This window comes from Arvicanthis niloticus, chromosome 5, assembly GCF_011762505.2.
Source record: "Arvicanthis niloticus isolate mArvNil1 chromosome 5, mArvNil1.pat.X, whole genome shotgun sequence".
Lineage (NCBI taxonomy): Eukaryota > Metazoa > Chordata > Mammalia > Rodentia > Muridae > Arvicanthis > Arvicanthis niloticus.
The window spans coordinates 81,528,096-81,545,380 of NC_047662.1; the positions used below are offsets into that span (position 1 = coordinate 81,528,096).

Here is a 17,285-nt window from a genome sequence, read left to right on the forward strand (position 1 = left end):
ATTAAAAGCATATGACAAGGAAAACCATATGAGTTTTACTAGAATTTTTGAATGGTCTAGGGAATGTTCATATCTTGTTCCCTATAACTGTGCTTTACAAGTGTCTTGGAAAATTCTACCATTTATTCTTCAGCCAATTAAATTGAATTAATGAGACACTGTAGTCACCATGGTCATTAGCAAAATGTGTCCAAGGAACTGATTAAGATGCTTGATGTCTACTGCTAAAGTGCCCTCTAAAAATGTCCATGTAGTTTGTTTCCTCCAGTGGGGTGCTCAGGCCCCTACTCCCCAAACCTTTCTCTTCACCTTACTACTGCAAATGTGCTAAAGTTTAGCATGAGTATGACACTTTACTTAACTTCTATTTTAGGTCTTAATTGTTAGAATACATTCTTTGATATTTTATTCATGTATAAGATGTAGTCTATTTACTCTCATTTCCCACCACTGACAAAATGCTTCCTTCCTACAAGTTCCTTTTCCCATTCATGGCTTTTATTCTTTGTGGCCCACTGAGTTCAACCAAGGACATATATGTGACCATGGGTTTAGGGTTATCTACTGAAGCTTTCTGGGTGCAGCATTGTGTATACATAACTAAAGATAAACTGAAGGTGATGTTTCCCTTGTCCAGAATCCCTTTGTGCAGAACTTCTGCAGGACAAGAAGACTGCCCTGTGAACTCTCCCTTCCTCTGTAAATCAGTTTAGTTATTCACACTTTTAACATATATACAAAGTGAATTATATTGATGATAAAGTATACTTTTATCTGCCACTGTACATATTTTATGAGTGTCAGTTATTTTTCAAGTCTTTATAAAAATCTCCTGATTCATCCCTATTGAATTATATGTACATAAAGACAGGATCTCTCTCTCTCTCTCTCTCTCTCTCTCTCTCTCTCTCTCTCTCTCTCTCTGTGTGTGTGTGTGTGTGTGTGTGTGTGTGTGTGTAAGAGAGACAGAGAAAGAGAACAGAATTTATAAAAAAAATATACATAATTGGTTTCATGGAGCTCAGGGCTAGATCAATTTCCAGATTCCATGAGTGGCTGCAAAATTATGACGGAATAACAGGAATGACAAACATAAATTAGGAAAAATCACTGTGAATGGCCTGCCCCAAGCCCAGACACACACTCAACCCCACTCACCTGTCACTACCCATTAGCTATTATACTTTAGGAGGTAGAAATACCCAAACTTTAGTTATTGGTTTGTACATGTGTAGAAAACAAGATAAATTACTCAACACTAGGGTAAAACAGTTCGATGGCAATGTACCCAGGCTTAGAGATGATATAAAACTTACTTCAAATGTTTGCTATTTCATCTACTTTGCCTTTCATAGACTGGGTCTTTACATATAAAAAACTGGGATGATAGGTCTGTTTGACTTATAGGTATACTATGAATGTGATACCTCCTTCTTTTAGGTGGTTATCAAGTTTTCAAACAGAATGCATCTGGGAAACTGAAAAGTAATGGGGACACCTAGAAACATACAGAGAAGTTTGGTGGCCAAAATACAATACTGCCCCCTATAGGGAAAAATTAAAAACAATTCAGAAACTGGAACTTGGTCCCCTACCATATGGAACTGACTTTCACAATTCTAGAAATGAACACACCATCATAATCCATCTTCTCTCAGCAAGAATACTGTTCAGACACTACCTGAAGTCACGAGGATAACTTTGTGTCTGTTTCTTCAAAGTTATCCTCAAGTCTTTCTATCTCAGTATCTCTGAAAGTTTTTCTCATTTCATCCCTTCAATAATAGTCCAGCATGGTCCTTACCAATCACAGATGACATATAATGAACAGGGATTCATTGATAAATAAAAGCCAATCTTCCCTGAAATAGAGATGAGAAAAGAGAAATATTTTATGTGCTGTGTAGTTCAACAGGGTATTAACTGTAGTTCCTAGAAAAAGCAGGCTGTTACATAGCAGGAGAAGGAGCAAGAAGCAATGATAATGTCTATTTTCCTGGGCTACTTTCATTATTTAGCACTGATAATCATAAGTGCACAACGATCTATCATAACTATATAAATACAGACAACAGGTGCATAGTTTAATGATATTTTACATGTATTTATACAGTTAAATTACATGTAGTAGCTTTTTCGTAAAATGCCTGGATACACAGGGAATAAAATCACTACAAAGCTTGTCAGAACAGCTCATGTCAACTATAAGGAGCTCCAGTTGAAACCACGTTCCCTAAAGACCATATTCCTATGGCAGCTTTCATCCTTTTCCCACTGTCCCTCTCAGCTGCCAAGGTGCTGTACCTTTCTCAGCAGGGAGAGCTTTAAGCCAACCTTATCCATTGAGCTGTCTGTGGTACTGAAATATTAGTTGGGGCTGAGTAATGTGTCCCGTCTTCAGAAGAAAATGAATTCTGACCCTGTGTTCCTGTATAGTTATACTTGATGCTTAGTGCCCATTATAGGGAAAAGGTCAAGACGACATAGCACTTGTCCAGAGCCCAGCTGGCAAAAGCAATGGATACTGACACAATTTTTATCCAAGACTTTAAAAATCTTACCCCATTATGCCCACCTTCACTCCCTGGATTTCTTCAAGACCACAGTGGCTTTTGTCCACTAATGCACACTGAACAAATGTAACAAATCTGCACATTAGCTTACCTAATTTAGTGTTTTTTATCTAGATGCTATCTATAAGATATCTGCACATGTTTAATAATCTCCCAAGAAATAGGTAACCAGATTCTGCAGGTGGAATATGAGAATGAAAAGATGCCTTGATGGAATTTTGAGAGATATGCTGTATGGTTTTTTTTTTCATAAATATAACCTATGTCTAAGGCAGTAAGTTAAAGGATGAAAGATAGTTTGTGGCTTGTGGTTATGTAATTTCTACTCAGGAACACTTGACATTGTTGCCTCATGTCTCTAGCAAAACAGTGACAAAGGTGTGGCAGATCAAAACTCCTTGTTTTATGACAACTAGGAGGCAAACAAAGAGCAGAAGGGGCAATGTGCATCCTGAAATGGTGCACTCCCTGCACATTAACTTATTTCTTCCAACAATATTTGACCTCTCAATAATGCCACCTGAATATATTGTAGTTACAGGTCATTTGATTCTATCAAAATTTTTATTATATTTTATTCAATATGGAAACTCAGTAAAAAGACTCCATGTGAATGAATAATATATTTAGATTAATTTGTAAAGTAGTTGCACTCTAGTGTAGATTCCTTCATCAGGGATTGGGTATGTACTGGAAGGGAAACTAAAATTACCAAATATATTTGTTATATATATATTTCATATAATATATAATTATATATATAAAATTCATGTACAGCTCAATTTACTGAGATGACTTCATTTGATTCCTGGACCAAAATCATAAGGCAGAATTTATCATTTTCATTTTGCATATCTGGTAGAGTGAAGAAATACCATATAGAAGGAGAGAAAATATAAAAGCTTCATTTTTCATTTAAGACAGTTCTATATCCTACCATTCACCAAACTTCCAGGTTAAAAAAAAAAAGCCACTATAATGATTAACAGTGTTGAAATGGCCAGCTCTTGAAGATCTCAGAAGGCAAAAGTAGAACTCTGAGTGTGGAAAGTAGAGGCGTGGTTTGGTAAAGTCTTCCTCTGCTGTTGATCATGTGACCTTGTGCCTACTTCCTAAAATTCAGAAGCTTAAGTTTCATTATCTGTGAATTGGGGATAATAGCATATTTATCACTTAAAATTATTGTGCAGAGTAAATGAAATAATGCCCATGAAGCTCTTAGCTGAAAACAGAAGACCTAGTGATGGCTCAATAAGTCATATAAATGCTAGTAGTAGTAACAGTGTTTTCTTAATATGAGAAGAGGCTCATTTCAAGGTAATGAGTCCCCATCACAGAGAATCTGTGAGAACAGATGACCCCATTTTATGACATCATAGAAGTGAGGAGAAGGCATGAGTTGGATTAAAGATATATTCTGTTTCATTAGAAACCGTTCTATCAGAACCTAAATTTTCAAAACACTTCATTTTTGAAAATTTTTATAATATGTTTTTTTTTGTCTTTAATATTTCATCTCTGATTGTCACCCATTATTTAATGAGTCTTAGAAATAATGAAAGATTCTGATGTGTGAGGTTAGGGAGACAAAGTGTCTCTAGTATATTTTTTTAATCAAAGTCATGAATTTAGCTATAACACATACACACACAAATACACACACACACACACACATGAAAGAGAATTAAGTAAAACTATAATTCATACAAATATGATCGTTACAGAAATATACCTATGTTAAAATATACTTTTATTCAGTTCAGTTTGAACTATTAACCTCATCATGTTGGATGAAGTAAGATAATTAATTGTCAAATCTCCTCTGATTCTCATGACTGAGTTATTTAAAGTCTGAGTGTTCATTCTGAGCCTGCAAAATCAAGTATAAATGCCCACATATCAGGAAGCTGTGGTTTATTGATGTTTCTGAACCCATATTTGTTTACAAAGAATTTTCTCTGAATTTTTCTGCTCTCCTCAGCCTGTTTTGTCTTTTCTTTCGACTCAAGAGAGTAAGGTAATGCCCAGCTTCATGACTTTAATAAAGAACGAGGTTCACAATTGGCTGCAGAGCTAGTTTGCTGTGATTTGAATTCATGGGAGGAGTATTTTCAGTCCTGAGAATGGAAAATTACACCACACTGAAAGTGACTGCTTAGCCACAAACTGGCAAGCAATTTGTATTAAAAGTAGTTCCTTGGGTACCCTGCCCTCTGGACTCATTCCAGGCTTTGTTTTAAATGTTCAGTGTCAATCACAGATGTTCAAAGGCACATCATGGTGCAGGTTAATTGGTGGAAGTGCTGCACAATATGGCCCCTGCCTTTTTCATTCTTAACTTATCTGCACAGACTTGATGTTAGTAAGACAAGTGAACTGTCTTATTTCTGTCTGCTGCTCTCCAAACCCTGACCTCTTAATTATTCTATGTGAGAAACAATACTCCTCACTTTAATGATATGCACTCCTCACATTTCAAAGCCCAAATGGCTTTCCTTCCTTTATAATACCACCTTCATTACATCCACATAAGATGCTCTTAACATCACCGAGTATTCCATGCACTGGTATTATTCTTGCTTTTCTACAGATCTCACAGTCTCTCTCCAAACTGTTGCCTGTGTGTCACTGAAATGGCAGTGTTACCCTCAAAATCTGTCTCTTGCATTAAAACCAGACTCTAAACTCCAGTTTTTAAAACTCAAAATTATTATATTTTGAGAAAAATAAATATCTCTGAAGTTATGCTTTTCACAAAAGAATTCAATGACTCCCTCCCATTGTCCTTTATCATCAAAACTGAACATGCCCTTTCTGGCACTCTGAGGTCAGGTTCTCAAATACCCCCTGGTGCTTATCTTGGGGCTGTTGCATGTGTCACTGTGTCTACTTGCTCCAGTGTATTACATTGGCTGAACTGTAAATTGACTTCCTTTTCCAACTCAGCCTGCTATAGATTCTTTGCTACTTGTTCTCCTTCAACCTTCCTTTTTTTCCTTTATTAAAAGTATTTCTATTTGTCATTTTACAATACTTTGGTTAATTTCAGTCTGCCCCACTTGGTTACAAAAAAATAGAAGATAATATTTGTTTTATACATTGTGCTTAGCACCTACAACAGTACCTTGGACGGGTGTTTCTTACCCGAAACATTTGCTTATTTAAAAAAAAATTAAATGATTATAATGAATAGACTTAAATTTTTCTCAGAGCAAGGGAGACAGGATACTCATGTCCAAAATTTATTATAGTGGCTAATGGACACTCTGACATGGTAAATATGTAATAGACTTTTCAGGGGTTGCAGGTAGACCCTGATGCCCTGAGAAGATACAACCTCAAGAATCTAAGTGCCAGAAATCTAAGGCTGCCTCTTCTGTGATTGACTTCCCTCCGTACAGTTTCTGCACTCATCCCCAAAGATATGCAACTCCAATCAAACTCACACCCTAACCCTGACTCAGAAATGAAACAAGGTTTATCTCGGAGCCCAGAAAGAGGAAAAAATATAAATTGAGCTGAGATTCAGTGTGCCCATAGGGGAGGAGGCAATGAAATACCAATAAAACATATTAATATGCTGAAACCAAGTTGAAGTTGAACTCCAACCCAGACTTAATAACTATACGTGAGCAAGTACAGGAAGAAGGCAAGGCTAGGTTTCAGTCAGAATTAAAATGAGATCTGTAATGAAACTGGTAATATAATTATAAACTGTGAAAGCGTTTTTTCCTCTCTTTCTCATTCTTATATTAATGGGCAACTTGCTCAGCAATGGCTTGGCAGTGATGCTGGGAGCTCTGGAATACCCCCTAGAGTTGACATTTTTTTTTCAAACCTCTTCATTAAGAAAGTCTAAATTTCCTAAACCGTAGAAGAAAAAAAATACACTTCAAGCCATTTCTTCCGTAAATAGTAACTGATCTCCAGGTTAAACGTGTCAAGGGGCCTTGGGAAGAACAAATCTAGGAAAACCATTCTAAGCAGCTGAACATGTCCAAGCCTTTATAGCTATCACAACAGCCAGTGGGATTGAGAGTTTTAATGACACTTTATGCTAAGATGTTAGCTTGGCTTCCAACCAAAATGAATTGTTACTAATTTCCTTCCTTACAAAGGATAAAACTGTGTTTGACATCCACAATTAGAGACTAATTTCTGTGTTTTGATAGCAGACTGAGTTAAAAAAAATATGTTCATAGGAACTTGGGGACAGAGGATGGTTGCAAAGGATAGTAAGATTCCATTTTATCACATAATCATTCTATCCTGTTGTTTTAAATATAAGGTTTCATTTCATTTTAGACTGCAAGGATAGAGGATGGGTTGGGAGCTCTCATGAGATGGAAATCAAGTTCCTATGGGTAGAAGTCACCATTGGTAGTTTGGTGTTTGCAAATGATGCAGGAATGAGCTACTGAATGACAAAATAAAGGTAACACATAGCAAAGTCAAGTATGTTATGTAATCCAGGCAGAGGTGGGATCTGAACCCAATGCTGCTTCTTTCCTTTGAGACCTTGGGTATAACACCACCCAACTTCCCCTAGCCTCTTTTCAACACAATGCTAGGGCACTCTGATTAGAGAAAGTGTCAGTTGTCTGATGTTTTTGAATTCTCTTTGCCAACTCTTAGAAGAAGTATGACAATGAAAGAATGGTGCCTCTTCTTGTTACTTGTTTATCTTTTTTCTCTTTATAAACACAACATAAAGCTTAACATAAAGCCTTCATGCATAAATATGGCTAAGTAAAGAAACCATGAGGGAGAGCTTACATTCTCTCACCTGGGAAGAGTAAAACAAGTGTTTAAAGTCCTGACAATCACTGTTACTTTATTCATTCAGATCATTACACTTGCTTCCCCTCTTCTTTCCTCCTTTCTCTTCTCTTTCATCTAGTTTCTGGCTGGTCATCACATTTTTGCATAGCATCTTCTCTGTAACATATACTAGTGATGTGGCAGTAAATAAAACCAAACTCTGGAATCTCCCAGTTTAGTGGCAAAAACAACATGAAATATAGTGTGTAAGTCCTATCATGGTGTGTCTGACTGAATGCTGCGAAGAACCATATGAAGGATAGCTAAAACACTAAGCTATGGATAACTGATGTTACTGAGGGAAGTGCTCATAGCATATGTTATCCAAGCTAGGTCTTAAACCACTGTAGCTTGCCTAGTAGACTATGGTTGATAGCATGCTTCACAGTAAGGAGAAAGGACATGTCTCTGCATTTGTGTAGACTATCTGTGGAAATATCTTCATAATTATAATAGCAATAGTACTAGTAATGAGAATCATTCACAGACCTGTTGTTAAGCACCCTTCCCTGTGCTAAATGCTTTGCAAACATTGCCTCATTTATTTGTGTTACCTTATAAACTATGTCTACTTATAAGGTCTGTGTGAACCTACATAGGTCATATGATAATAAGGATGTCATTTAATTTCTTTTGGATCATATATACAGAAATTATAATTTCACATTAACACGTATATAATTTCCTTGCAATGATGCAGAAATGAGCTACTGAACGACAAAACAGAGGGAATACATAGCAAGGTCACGTATGTTATGTAACACAAGAACAACTGGGATCTAAAAGCAATGCTGCCTCCTTCTTTGGGACCTTGGATATATTATAACACCACACCAAGCTTCAGGAAGCATCACTCAGTGACTAAGATAAGGTCAACCATAGTCAACTCTGTACCTCCATGACTCTGGGCAAATGTCTACTTTCCAGAACACAGTATCTTCGTTGTCAATTATGGGAGAAATCCAAGAATCCACGATGTGTTAGTCATTTTGAAAGTAGGAGAAACACTAGAATTTAAAACCTGCAGGATGTTACAATATGTAAAATAAGCTAGGCACAGAAAGACAAACAACATATCTTCCCACGTATATAGAAGCTAAAAATATAAGATCTCATAGAAGAGAAGAGTAGAGTGCTGGGTACTGAAATCTGGAGATGGAAGTGGACAGGAGGATAAGAAATTATTGTTCATTGCATATAAATGTGTCATTACGGAGGATTTTGCTCTAGTTTCCTGTAACATACTGTAGTAACATGATTAGCAAGAATTTATTCCATTTTTTTCAGAATGATTAAAAGAAAAGATGTTGTCTATTTTTAAATCAAAAGAAATGATAAATGCTTTTGGTGAGAGATCTGAAGTATTAACTTCCCTGAAATAATCAGTATATAGTACTTACACGTGTTAAGGATTTACACTGTACCCCAAACACATGTACATTTCTGGGTCAACTTAAAAATATTCATTTATGCTATGAGGAGTAAGATCTCCTATTAGTATCATGTTAATGTTCCTAGTCTTGTCTCTTCATGACAGTTCAAGTCAATCCGTATAGCCAGACAGTCCCTGGTGTCGATGCTGAGAACAGAGGCAGCTGAACAAACTTCCCACAGCCCACAAGTTGCCATTTGAAGAAAGCTTAGAAGGATCATGGCCAAGTTTCTCTGGGGACTACAGGCTCCCAAGGCTGTCTGGATGAAAAAGAAAGTTGTGGGAAGTGACTGTGGTGGGGAAGATATACCCCCATCTCAAGCTCTCAGCTCCAGATGCCAAGGGACCTTCAGCATCCTCAGTGCCAATGAGAGTATGGGAGGGGGAAGCATGCAATGTTTTGCACAGGGAGATTATGAGATGAGAGGAATAATTAAAACCTGTGCATCCCCCACCAAGCTCTCACTATCCAGCAAAGCCTTGCTATTTTGCTTTCTTCCTCGGCTTCCTCCTTTGGGTTATGTAAAGCAAATATATCTTCAGCTGCTCAGCCTTAGGATTCCCCAAAGCTGTTGGCAACTTCTGGAATCTCTGCTAATGCCCTGGGCAGCTGATCATCAGATTTGCTCCTCAGTCATTGGCCACCCAGGATGTTCCTGGCTATGCCTTCCTTTATTTTAACTCTGCTTCACATTTGAACTTTTTGAGGAAATTCATACTTTCGGATGTGAATGTGACATTTGCTGAGCTCAGGATATGAAATCAGATTGTGGGAAAAGTTCAGATGTAACAAGCATTAAAGATGGGTGAGGTGGTGAAGAGAACATGAGCAACAGAATAAAAACCCATCCATAGGATTCAAATCTATCCCCTCCCGCTTACTACCTGTGTTGTGAGCGAGTCTTTATACCTCTTCTAGTCACCACTCACATTATCTTTAACAATAAAACCATAGACTCCTCCCTTACAGGGAAGTGATGAAGATAAATTAGGGAAATGCATAAAAATTCTCAAAAATTCTTGCTTAGTGTTATTCCTACCCTCGGTGGCATCATACTTTTGTTGGGCATTGGGAAAGACATATTTAAGGACTATAATAATTGAAGTCAGTGGGGCACAAAGCCAGATTCATCAAGTTTGCCAGAGAAGAGTGGGTATTTATCATTGGACAGAGGGACATGGGTCTTACCCCATTAACTAAAATAGGATGGATAGAAATTTAGAGTGAAGACCTATATTTCTTTTAGGAATGAGATGGGAAGGGTAAGGACAAGATAAATTGTCTTCCAGATAAAGGGGGCAACATTAGGGAAGGTGTGGTAAGCCCATGTTTAAAAAAAAAAAATGTGTGGAGGCTGGGGCTCAGGAGAGGGCCATCCTAAGAAGGAAGCCCCATATTTATCATTCTGGAGGTCAAATCTAAGGCCTTTCTCACGTTAGTTATGTGTTTGAGCACTAGAGATAACACACAGGCCCAGTATTCGACTTCTAGCCTAAAGGTGGCTATGGTAGAGCCACTACACTTTTTATTTTCTAATAAATGATGTAGAAGGAGAGAAAAATGTGAGACCAATATAAAAGGAGTTTTGAAAAAAATGTGTACAGGCAAGAACAGGTCACAATGAAACTCACTACTGTGTACAATTTGTGTATGATAAAACAATTTTTTGTTTGTTTGTTTGTTTTTATTAGATATTTTATTTACACTTCAGATGGCATCCCCTATCCCCATTCCCCCCCACCCTCCTTAGGAAACCCCTATCCCATGCCCCCTTTTCCTTTTTTGCGTTTATACATTTTTTAAAAATAATGTTAATCATAGGCTTTATAAGTTTGGAATTGTTCAATCAGAGGTGTAACCCACTGACCAACCTAGATATAACAACTATCTTTGACTGGTGGAGATACTTGAACATCTGGCTCCCTGTCTACCCCCTCTTTCTCTCTTTCATCACCTAGCTTCTCCTCTCTTTCTTCTTCTCCTCTTCTTACTCCTTTTCTTCCTCTCAGTACTCCTCCTACCTTAGCTCCTCCTACACATCACCCTTCCTGTTAAAATGAAACTTTTCTCTCAAAATACAATTAGAGCATAATTATGCCAATTTGTACCAGTGAGGTACAGGATAGTCCTAATACCCAGTCCATCCTTTTGTTGACTAACCAGCTCCTCTGTCATCTATTCTAACTAAAACATTTAGTTCTGAACCTGGCTTTAGGATGAATGTCAGCTGATGACCATCCACTCAAATCTTTTCTCTTAAGGTCAATAGCTATATGTTTTCAACCCCATCAGAAATCCAGAATGACTGAGTTAACTATAATTGTGGGAAACACAAATCGTAGTTTCTAAAACTTAGCCAATTTATACAGATCTCTGAACACCTGGACACTCGCTCTACTTCAAAACGTTGGAGCATCTGTTCTTCTGCCTTCTGGCCCAGGATCATCTGACAGACCTTAGTGCTGCAGAATTATTAAGGGCTGATTACTCTGTCTAGGCAGATATAATCAGTCGACTATTCTGCAAGTGTGTCCTTTTCTGGACAGTAATTTGTCTGTAGAAGGAACCTCATCAAATTGCAAAGCTTCTGTAAGGCAAAGGACACTGTCAACAAGACAAAACGGCAACCAACAGATTGGGAAAAGATCATTACCAATCCTACATCCGATAGGGGGCTAATATCTGATATTTACAAAGAACTCAAGAAATTAGATGCCAAACAACAAAATAACCCCATTAAAAATGGGATACAGAGCTAAACAAAGAATTCTCAACTGAGGAAACTCGAATGGCCCAGAAGCACCTTAAGAAATGCTCAACATCCTTAGTCATCAGGGAAATGCAAATCAGAACAACACTGAGATACCACCTCACACCAGTCAGAATGGCTAAGATCAAAAACTCAGGTGATAGTAGATGCTGGCGAGGATGTGAAGAAAGAGGAACACTCCTGCATTGTTGGTGGGGTTGCAAGCTGGTACAACCACTTTGGAAGTCAATCTGGCAGTTCCTCAGAAAATTGGACATAGCACTACCTGAGGACCCAGCTATACCACTCCTAGGCATATACCCAGAAAATGCCCCAACAAATAACAAAGACATATGCTCCACTATGTTCATAGCAGCCTTATTTATAATAGCCAGAAGCTGGAAAGAACCCAGATGCCCTTCAACAGAGGAATGGATACAAAAAATGTGGTACATTTACACAATGGAATATTAAACATTTTTTTTTTTAAAGGAAGAATTAGGAAGATGATGACACAGTGAACAAAGTGACTGGCAATTTACCATGAGGACCTGAGTTTGGATCCCTAACACTTACATATAAAAACCAGGCATGGTTATTTGCATTTGTAACATGAGTTGAGGGAGGAGCAAAGACAGAAAGGTCTCTGGAGTTGGTTGGCAAGCAAGTCTAACAAAATCAATGACCTTGGCATTAGTGAGAGACTCTCTTAGAAAAACAAAGTAAAATATGCCAGAAGATAATACCTGACATCAGCCTCTGGCTTGCACATACATCCATGAATTCCTGAATGAAAACAAATGCTACATTCACACATACATTACACTTACACACACACACACACACACACACACACGCACAGAGAGAAAGAGAGAGAAAGACAGTGACAGAGAGAGAGAGGTAGATGAGGAGATGGATCAGTTGTTAAAATAACTGGCTCCTCCTCAGAAGATTGAAGTTCAATTCCCAATACCCATATGATAGCTCCCAACTATCCAGGTCTAAGGGATCAGGCACCCTCTTTTGGTTTTCTTTGGCAGCAGGCACACAAAAGATACATAGACATAAATTCAGGCAATCATTTACTCACAACACACACACACACACACAGACGTGTAATTCAGAGTTCATACTCTTCAGTTAGACATATCTTGATTCAATGCCATCAGTAGAATTTCTTACCTCATTGATGTAACCAATGAAAGTTACACTCACAGCTCACTTCTATTTTTATTGGATATTTTATTACAATTCAGATGTTATCTCCTTACTCCATTCCCCTCCCACCCAGGAACCCGCTATCCCATCCCCCCTCCTCCTGCTTCTATGAAGAAGTGCCTCCACCTACCCCCCCACTCCCACCTCCCCACCCTCGAATTCCCCCCAACACACACAGCATCCAGCCTTCATAGGACCAAGGATCTCCTCTCCCACCTATGCCTGACAGGGCCATCCTCCCTTACATATACAGCTGGAGCCATGGGCCCCTCCCTATGTGCTCCCAGGCTGGTGGTTTAGACCCTGGGTGCTCTGGTTGGTTGGTATTGTTGCTCTCCTCATGGGGCCGCTCACTTCTTAATCTGTAGAATTGTGGGAATTAAATGAGATAGCAAGAAAGTTGTCAGTACAATGTTCTGCAAGCAGAAAGCACTGGCAGGCAATATTACTTGTTATTGGCATCACCATCATCACCACTCCCCTATCAACCTTCTAAGTTGGCTTCCTTCGTTAAATGATCTGAATTTCTTTTTCTGCTCAACAGTTACTTACTCATTATCTAATTTGGCTGAGTCTAAGCTATAGAAATAACATTCCCTGCATTTATTACATGGATATGAATGTTTATAGCTATATAGCCTTCATGTTGTAACTCAATTGCTTTAGGATTATCTTCATCTGTGAAATGGGGACAGACATAATAAACCACTTAAAGGAGTAGTTTGTGTGTTTGTGTGTGTGCGTGTGCGCGTGAGCGTGTGCGTGCGTGTGCGTGTGTGTTTGTGTGTGTGTGTGTGTCTAATAAATTTCAAACAATGCTACTTTAAAAGCAGAGAGTGGACTTCTTTCTTACAAAGCCCCAAATTCCTAAGGTTAGTGGACTGACTGGCAATTGTGTAAAAAGGGGCTTGAGACAGTAAACATTTGAAGCTAGCAGTTTTGCCAGCAGGGTGTTGCTGTAATCACTCCATATGATAATGTCTGAACAGGGGCATCAGAACCTAGAATGAGAATGAGGGAGTGCTATACAGCTAGAACTAGAACAAGGAAACAGCAAACTGGTGGCATTTAAAGGGCCAGAGGGACAAGAGCCACAGCGAATATGACATGTGCCTTGATTCTTAACGGACAGGGTATTTAGGTACCAATGGAAGAATCTCGAGGGAAGTCTTGAAATACAACTTAGTGGTAATATGCTTGCCTAGCATACAGAAGGCCTTAGATTTTCTCCCCATCACTGTAAACTCATGTCCAATGGAAGAGAAAGGCACATCAAATAATATCCCTTTTGACTACCAACCTAGCAGTTAAAGTTAAAGCACAAATGCCAGAGTCTGTGGCTTTAAATCTTATCTCCAGCCTGTTCCTCAGGAAATATGAAGATCCAAATATACCAAAATTCAGCATAATTGTCAAGAATGCATTGTCACTAGCTGCAAGAGCCAGGCCAGTGGTGGGATAGTTTCGAGCATCTGCTATTATTGATTTTGTTCATGCACCATCTTCCTTATACAAGATCAAGCATCAGATGCCAACCCTTTGACCAAATTAGAAGGAAATGAGTGAAATCAAGAGAAAGAGAAAATGTAAGTAACTATGAAGAACACATAGTATTAAGACCTTTAAAGCCTTCCCTGGCTGAAAATTATTAGTAAAAGATGTCAGTGTACTGTGTGAGCAAAATTAATTTGTGAGATGCTTGAAGACTGTTCTGCTGAATATTTGAACGGCTGGAATATTATCTTACCACAGTATTTGGGCCAGGTTGGAGGATGGAGACAGTGTCAGTCCTCAGAACCTGCACAGGTGCTGACCTGACCCACAAATATGTAGCTTCCAGAGACAGATTCTTCCTGAAGAGGCTTAAAACTAACGGTCTAGGCACTGGTATTATCTTAGAATCAGAAGCCTAAGAGGAGACCTAGGGACCTGATGTCATATTTGAAATATGGAATCAATTAAAATGACAGCTTCTACCACCTTAAAAGGGAGCAGATGGGTGCAGGGGTGAAGGCACATGGTAGGCATACTGCCAAGAAACTAGCTTGGCAATTTTCTAAATTATAGACTGTTAGAACAGGAAGTTATCTTCGGTCTCTTCTGTGATTATCCCACACATAATGCTTTGCTTCACATACTCCAGCTGCACACAATGGATATTTCCTGAAAGCTTGGGTTCTCTTTTTCTCCTTTGCAAATAATATTTTTCTCCTGAATCAATCTGCTAGCCCCTACACTCCACCTAGACACCATCTTCCTCATGCAGCTCATGTGGCACTTCTGTGGATAACTCTCTGTGTTGCTCAGATTAAAATGGGCATCCTTGATCTGGGCCCCACCCCAAAGCTTCCTATGTATTGAAACTCTAAGGCTGATGATATTCTCTTATAAAATGTTTTCATACTAAAAATGGACTACCTTCAAGTACAGATATTTTTCTTCTCATTTTGTCATAGTGGGCAGCATGGAATCGTAGTTGTATATATACAGTCACCCACCATTTAAGATGATAAATCAACCCATAAGATAAGTCTGAAATATTCAGTAGCACTACTATGATTACAGTCACTATTGCAGCTTTATTTTTAAACCCCAAATATTAACAGGCCAAATAAACACGAGCTTCATGGTTCCAAAGCGCTGTAAGAACCAAAATAGGAGATAGCTAAGGATGTTCCCACCAAGGTTGTCCTAAAAACCCTCTTAGATTTATGTCAACATAAGGGTGACATAAATACAAAGCTTCTCTCTGAAAGAAATGGAGAACAAAATGAGAAAGATTTGGGCAAAAGCTTCAGCTTCTCCCCTCTCCTCACCTCACCTGTTGGCTCTACCCTCAGGAACAGGCGGTTTCCTCATAGCCTGTGCTTACTCCTTGATACGATCCATGTAGGCAACAAGAACATACTAAGGTATAGTGCATGTTTCAAGGTCACTGAAAAGATGCCAGGCTTGGGTTTGGAAGCCTGTGGTCCTATTTTCAACCCTTCACCTTTTACCCCACCATCACACAGACCCCACTCATTACTAGGAATCTAAATAAACATATTGTCTGATATTCTTAAGAATAACTGATAAGACTCATCATGTACTTCTCACATGCCATTGAAGTATGGTAGGAATATTACCCCTAATACCTTATTTAGTCATTCAGAACTTGCTCATATATTAAACATTCCATGTTCCGTTTGTGTTGTGGGGTAATAGATATGGTCTCCTGCAGAAGGCAGAACTGGCCCTGCCTTCATGCCGCTTTCCTTCTCAACAAGGAAAGATCGAAGCAGATTTTCAAAGTGACAAAGTAAACATTGGTAGCAGTGAATGTAATTAAATGCAGGAGGAAGAAAAGCATTGGAACTTCTTGTGTATCTGGGGAAGACCCCCATTTAAGAGGTAGTATTTAAACAGATATCAAGGAGTGAAAAAAGAAATGTGCCCAGGCAGAGGAAACAGCAGGTCTAAAGCCATCTGAATGACTGCAAGACTCGAATAATATGGTCATCATAATCGGTGTTGATGCAATGAAGTGAGTTGAAGACATGCTCAAAAATCGTATGCACTCTTCTATGCAAGAGGTATCTTTGTTGCCTTTACATGATCGAGAGTATTGAGGATGTGAGAAAGAGCTCAGGGCATGGTCAGGAACATGTACCATCTGTTCTGATTGTACGCACTGACGTTGATTGAGCTGCACCACTCAACCTCTGTGAGCTAATGCTCATGTGATGCTTTCCCATCCCAGTTCTGGTCATAAGTTCCTTATTTCTCCCCTCCACACTTCTTTATTGCCTACAACCATTTCCTGCATCTTTCTTCTTGCAGGCATAGCTCAAATTCTCCAGCTAACTCCATGCTACCCTCAGAGTCAGTAATTTTATAAACTTCCTTTTAAATACCATGTCTCAGGATCAGACAAAATGTGAAGCCCCTGCTTAGACTGCCACCCATCTCATTGAATGCCCAGTGCATTTAACCTTCTTAGTGGCCACCCTCCAGCTGACCTTGGTCTTAATAGGCATATTCCTTGAAGAAAACGAATTATACTAAGCCACATGAATATCTAGAATTTCAAAGGTTGAATAATTTGGTTAGGTAGAATTTTAGACAGCATGTGCCAAATACTCTTCAAAGGAATTCAACCATTTCTAACTTGCTCAGTTCCATTTTTAAAAGTCCCTGTCCTTCTGTGTTGCCACGGAGGATGCTACTAGAAATCTCAGTGCCCTTTCCCATAATGGAAATGAGGATATCCAAGAGAAACACACCATCGACTAATGGTCCTTTTTACCCTGGGATACTGTTTGTGATTATTTCTCAGAAGTGATTTTTAATTGTTTCATCTAAAAGGTATGCATCTTCGCTGCTCCCTCTGACTCTTTGTGGAGGCCTGTGCATTGGATCCAGCTATTAGCAGCACTTACCAATTTCCTCTGAGTCTTGCTGGCTGAAGTGCCAGGCTTGGAACAACTTTTAATTTTGTTTTTAATTAAA

General features: G+C 38.7%; 1 protein-coding gene across 4 annotated transcripts in view; it reads left to right on the forward strand.

The window, feature by feature from the left end:
- Astn2 (astrotactin 2) overlaps positions 1 to 17,285 on the forward strand; it is a 917,671-nt gene that overhangs the window by 357,821 nt on the left and 542,565 nt on the right. The window lies entirely within an intron of this gene.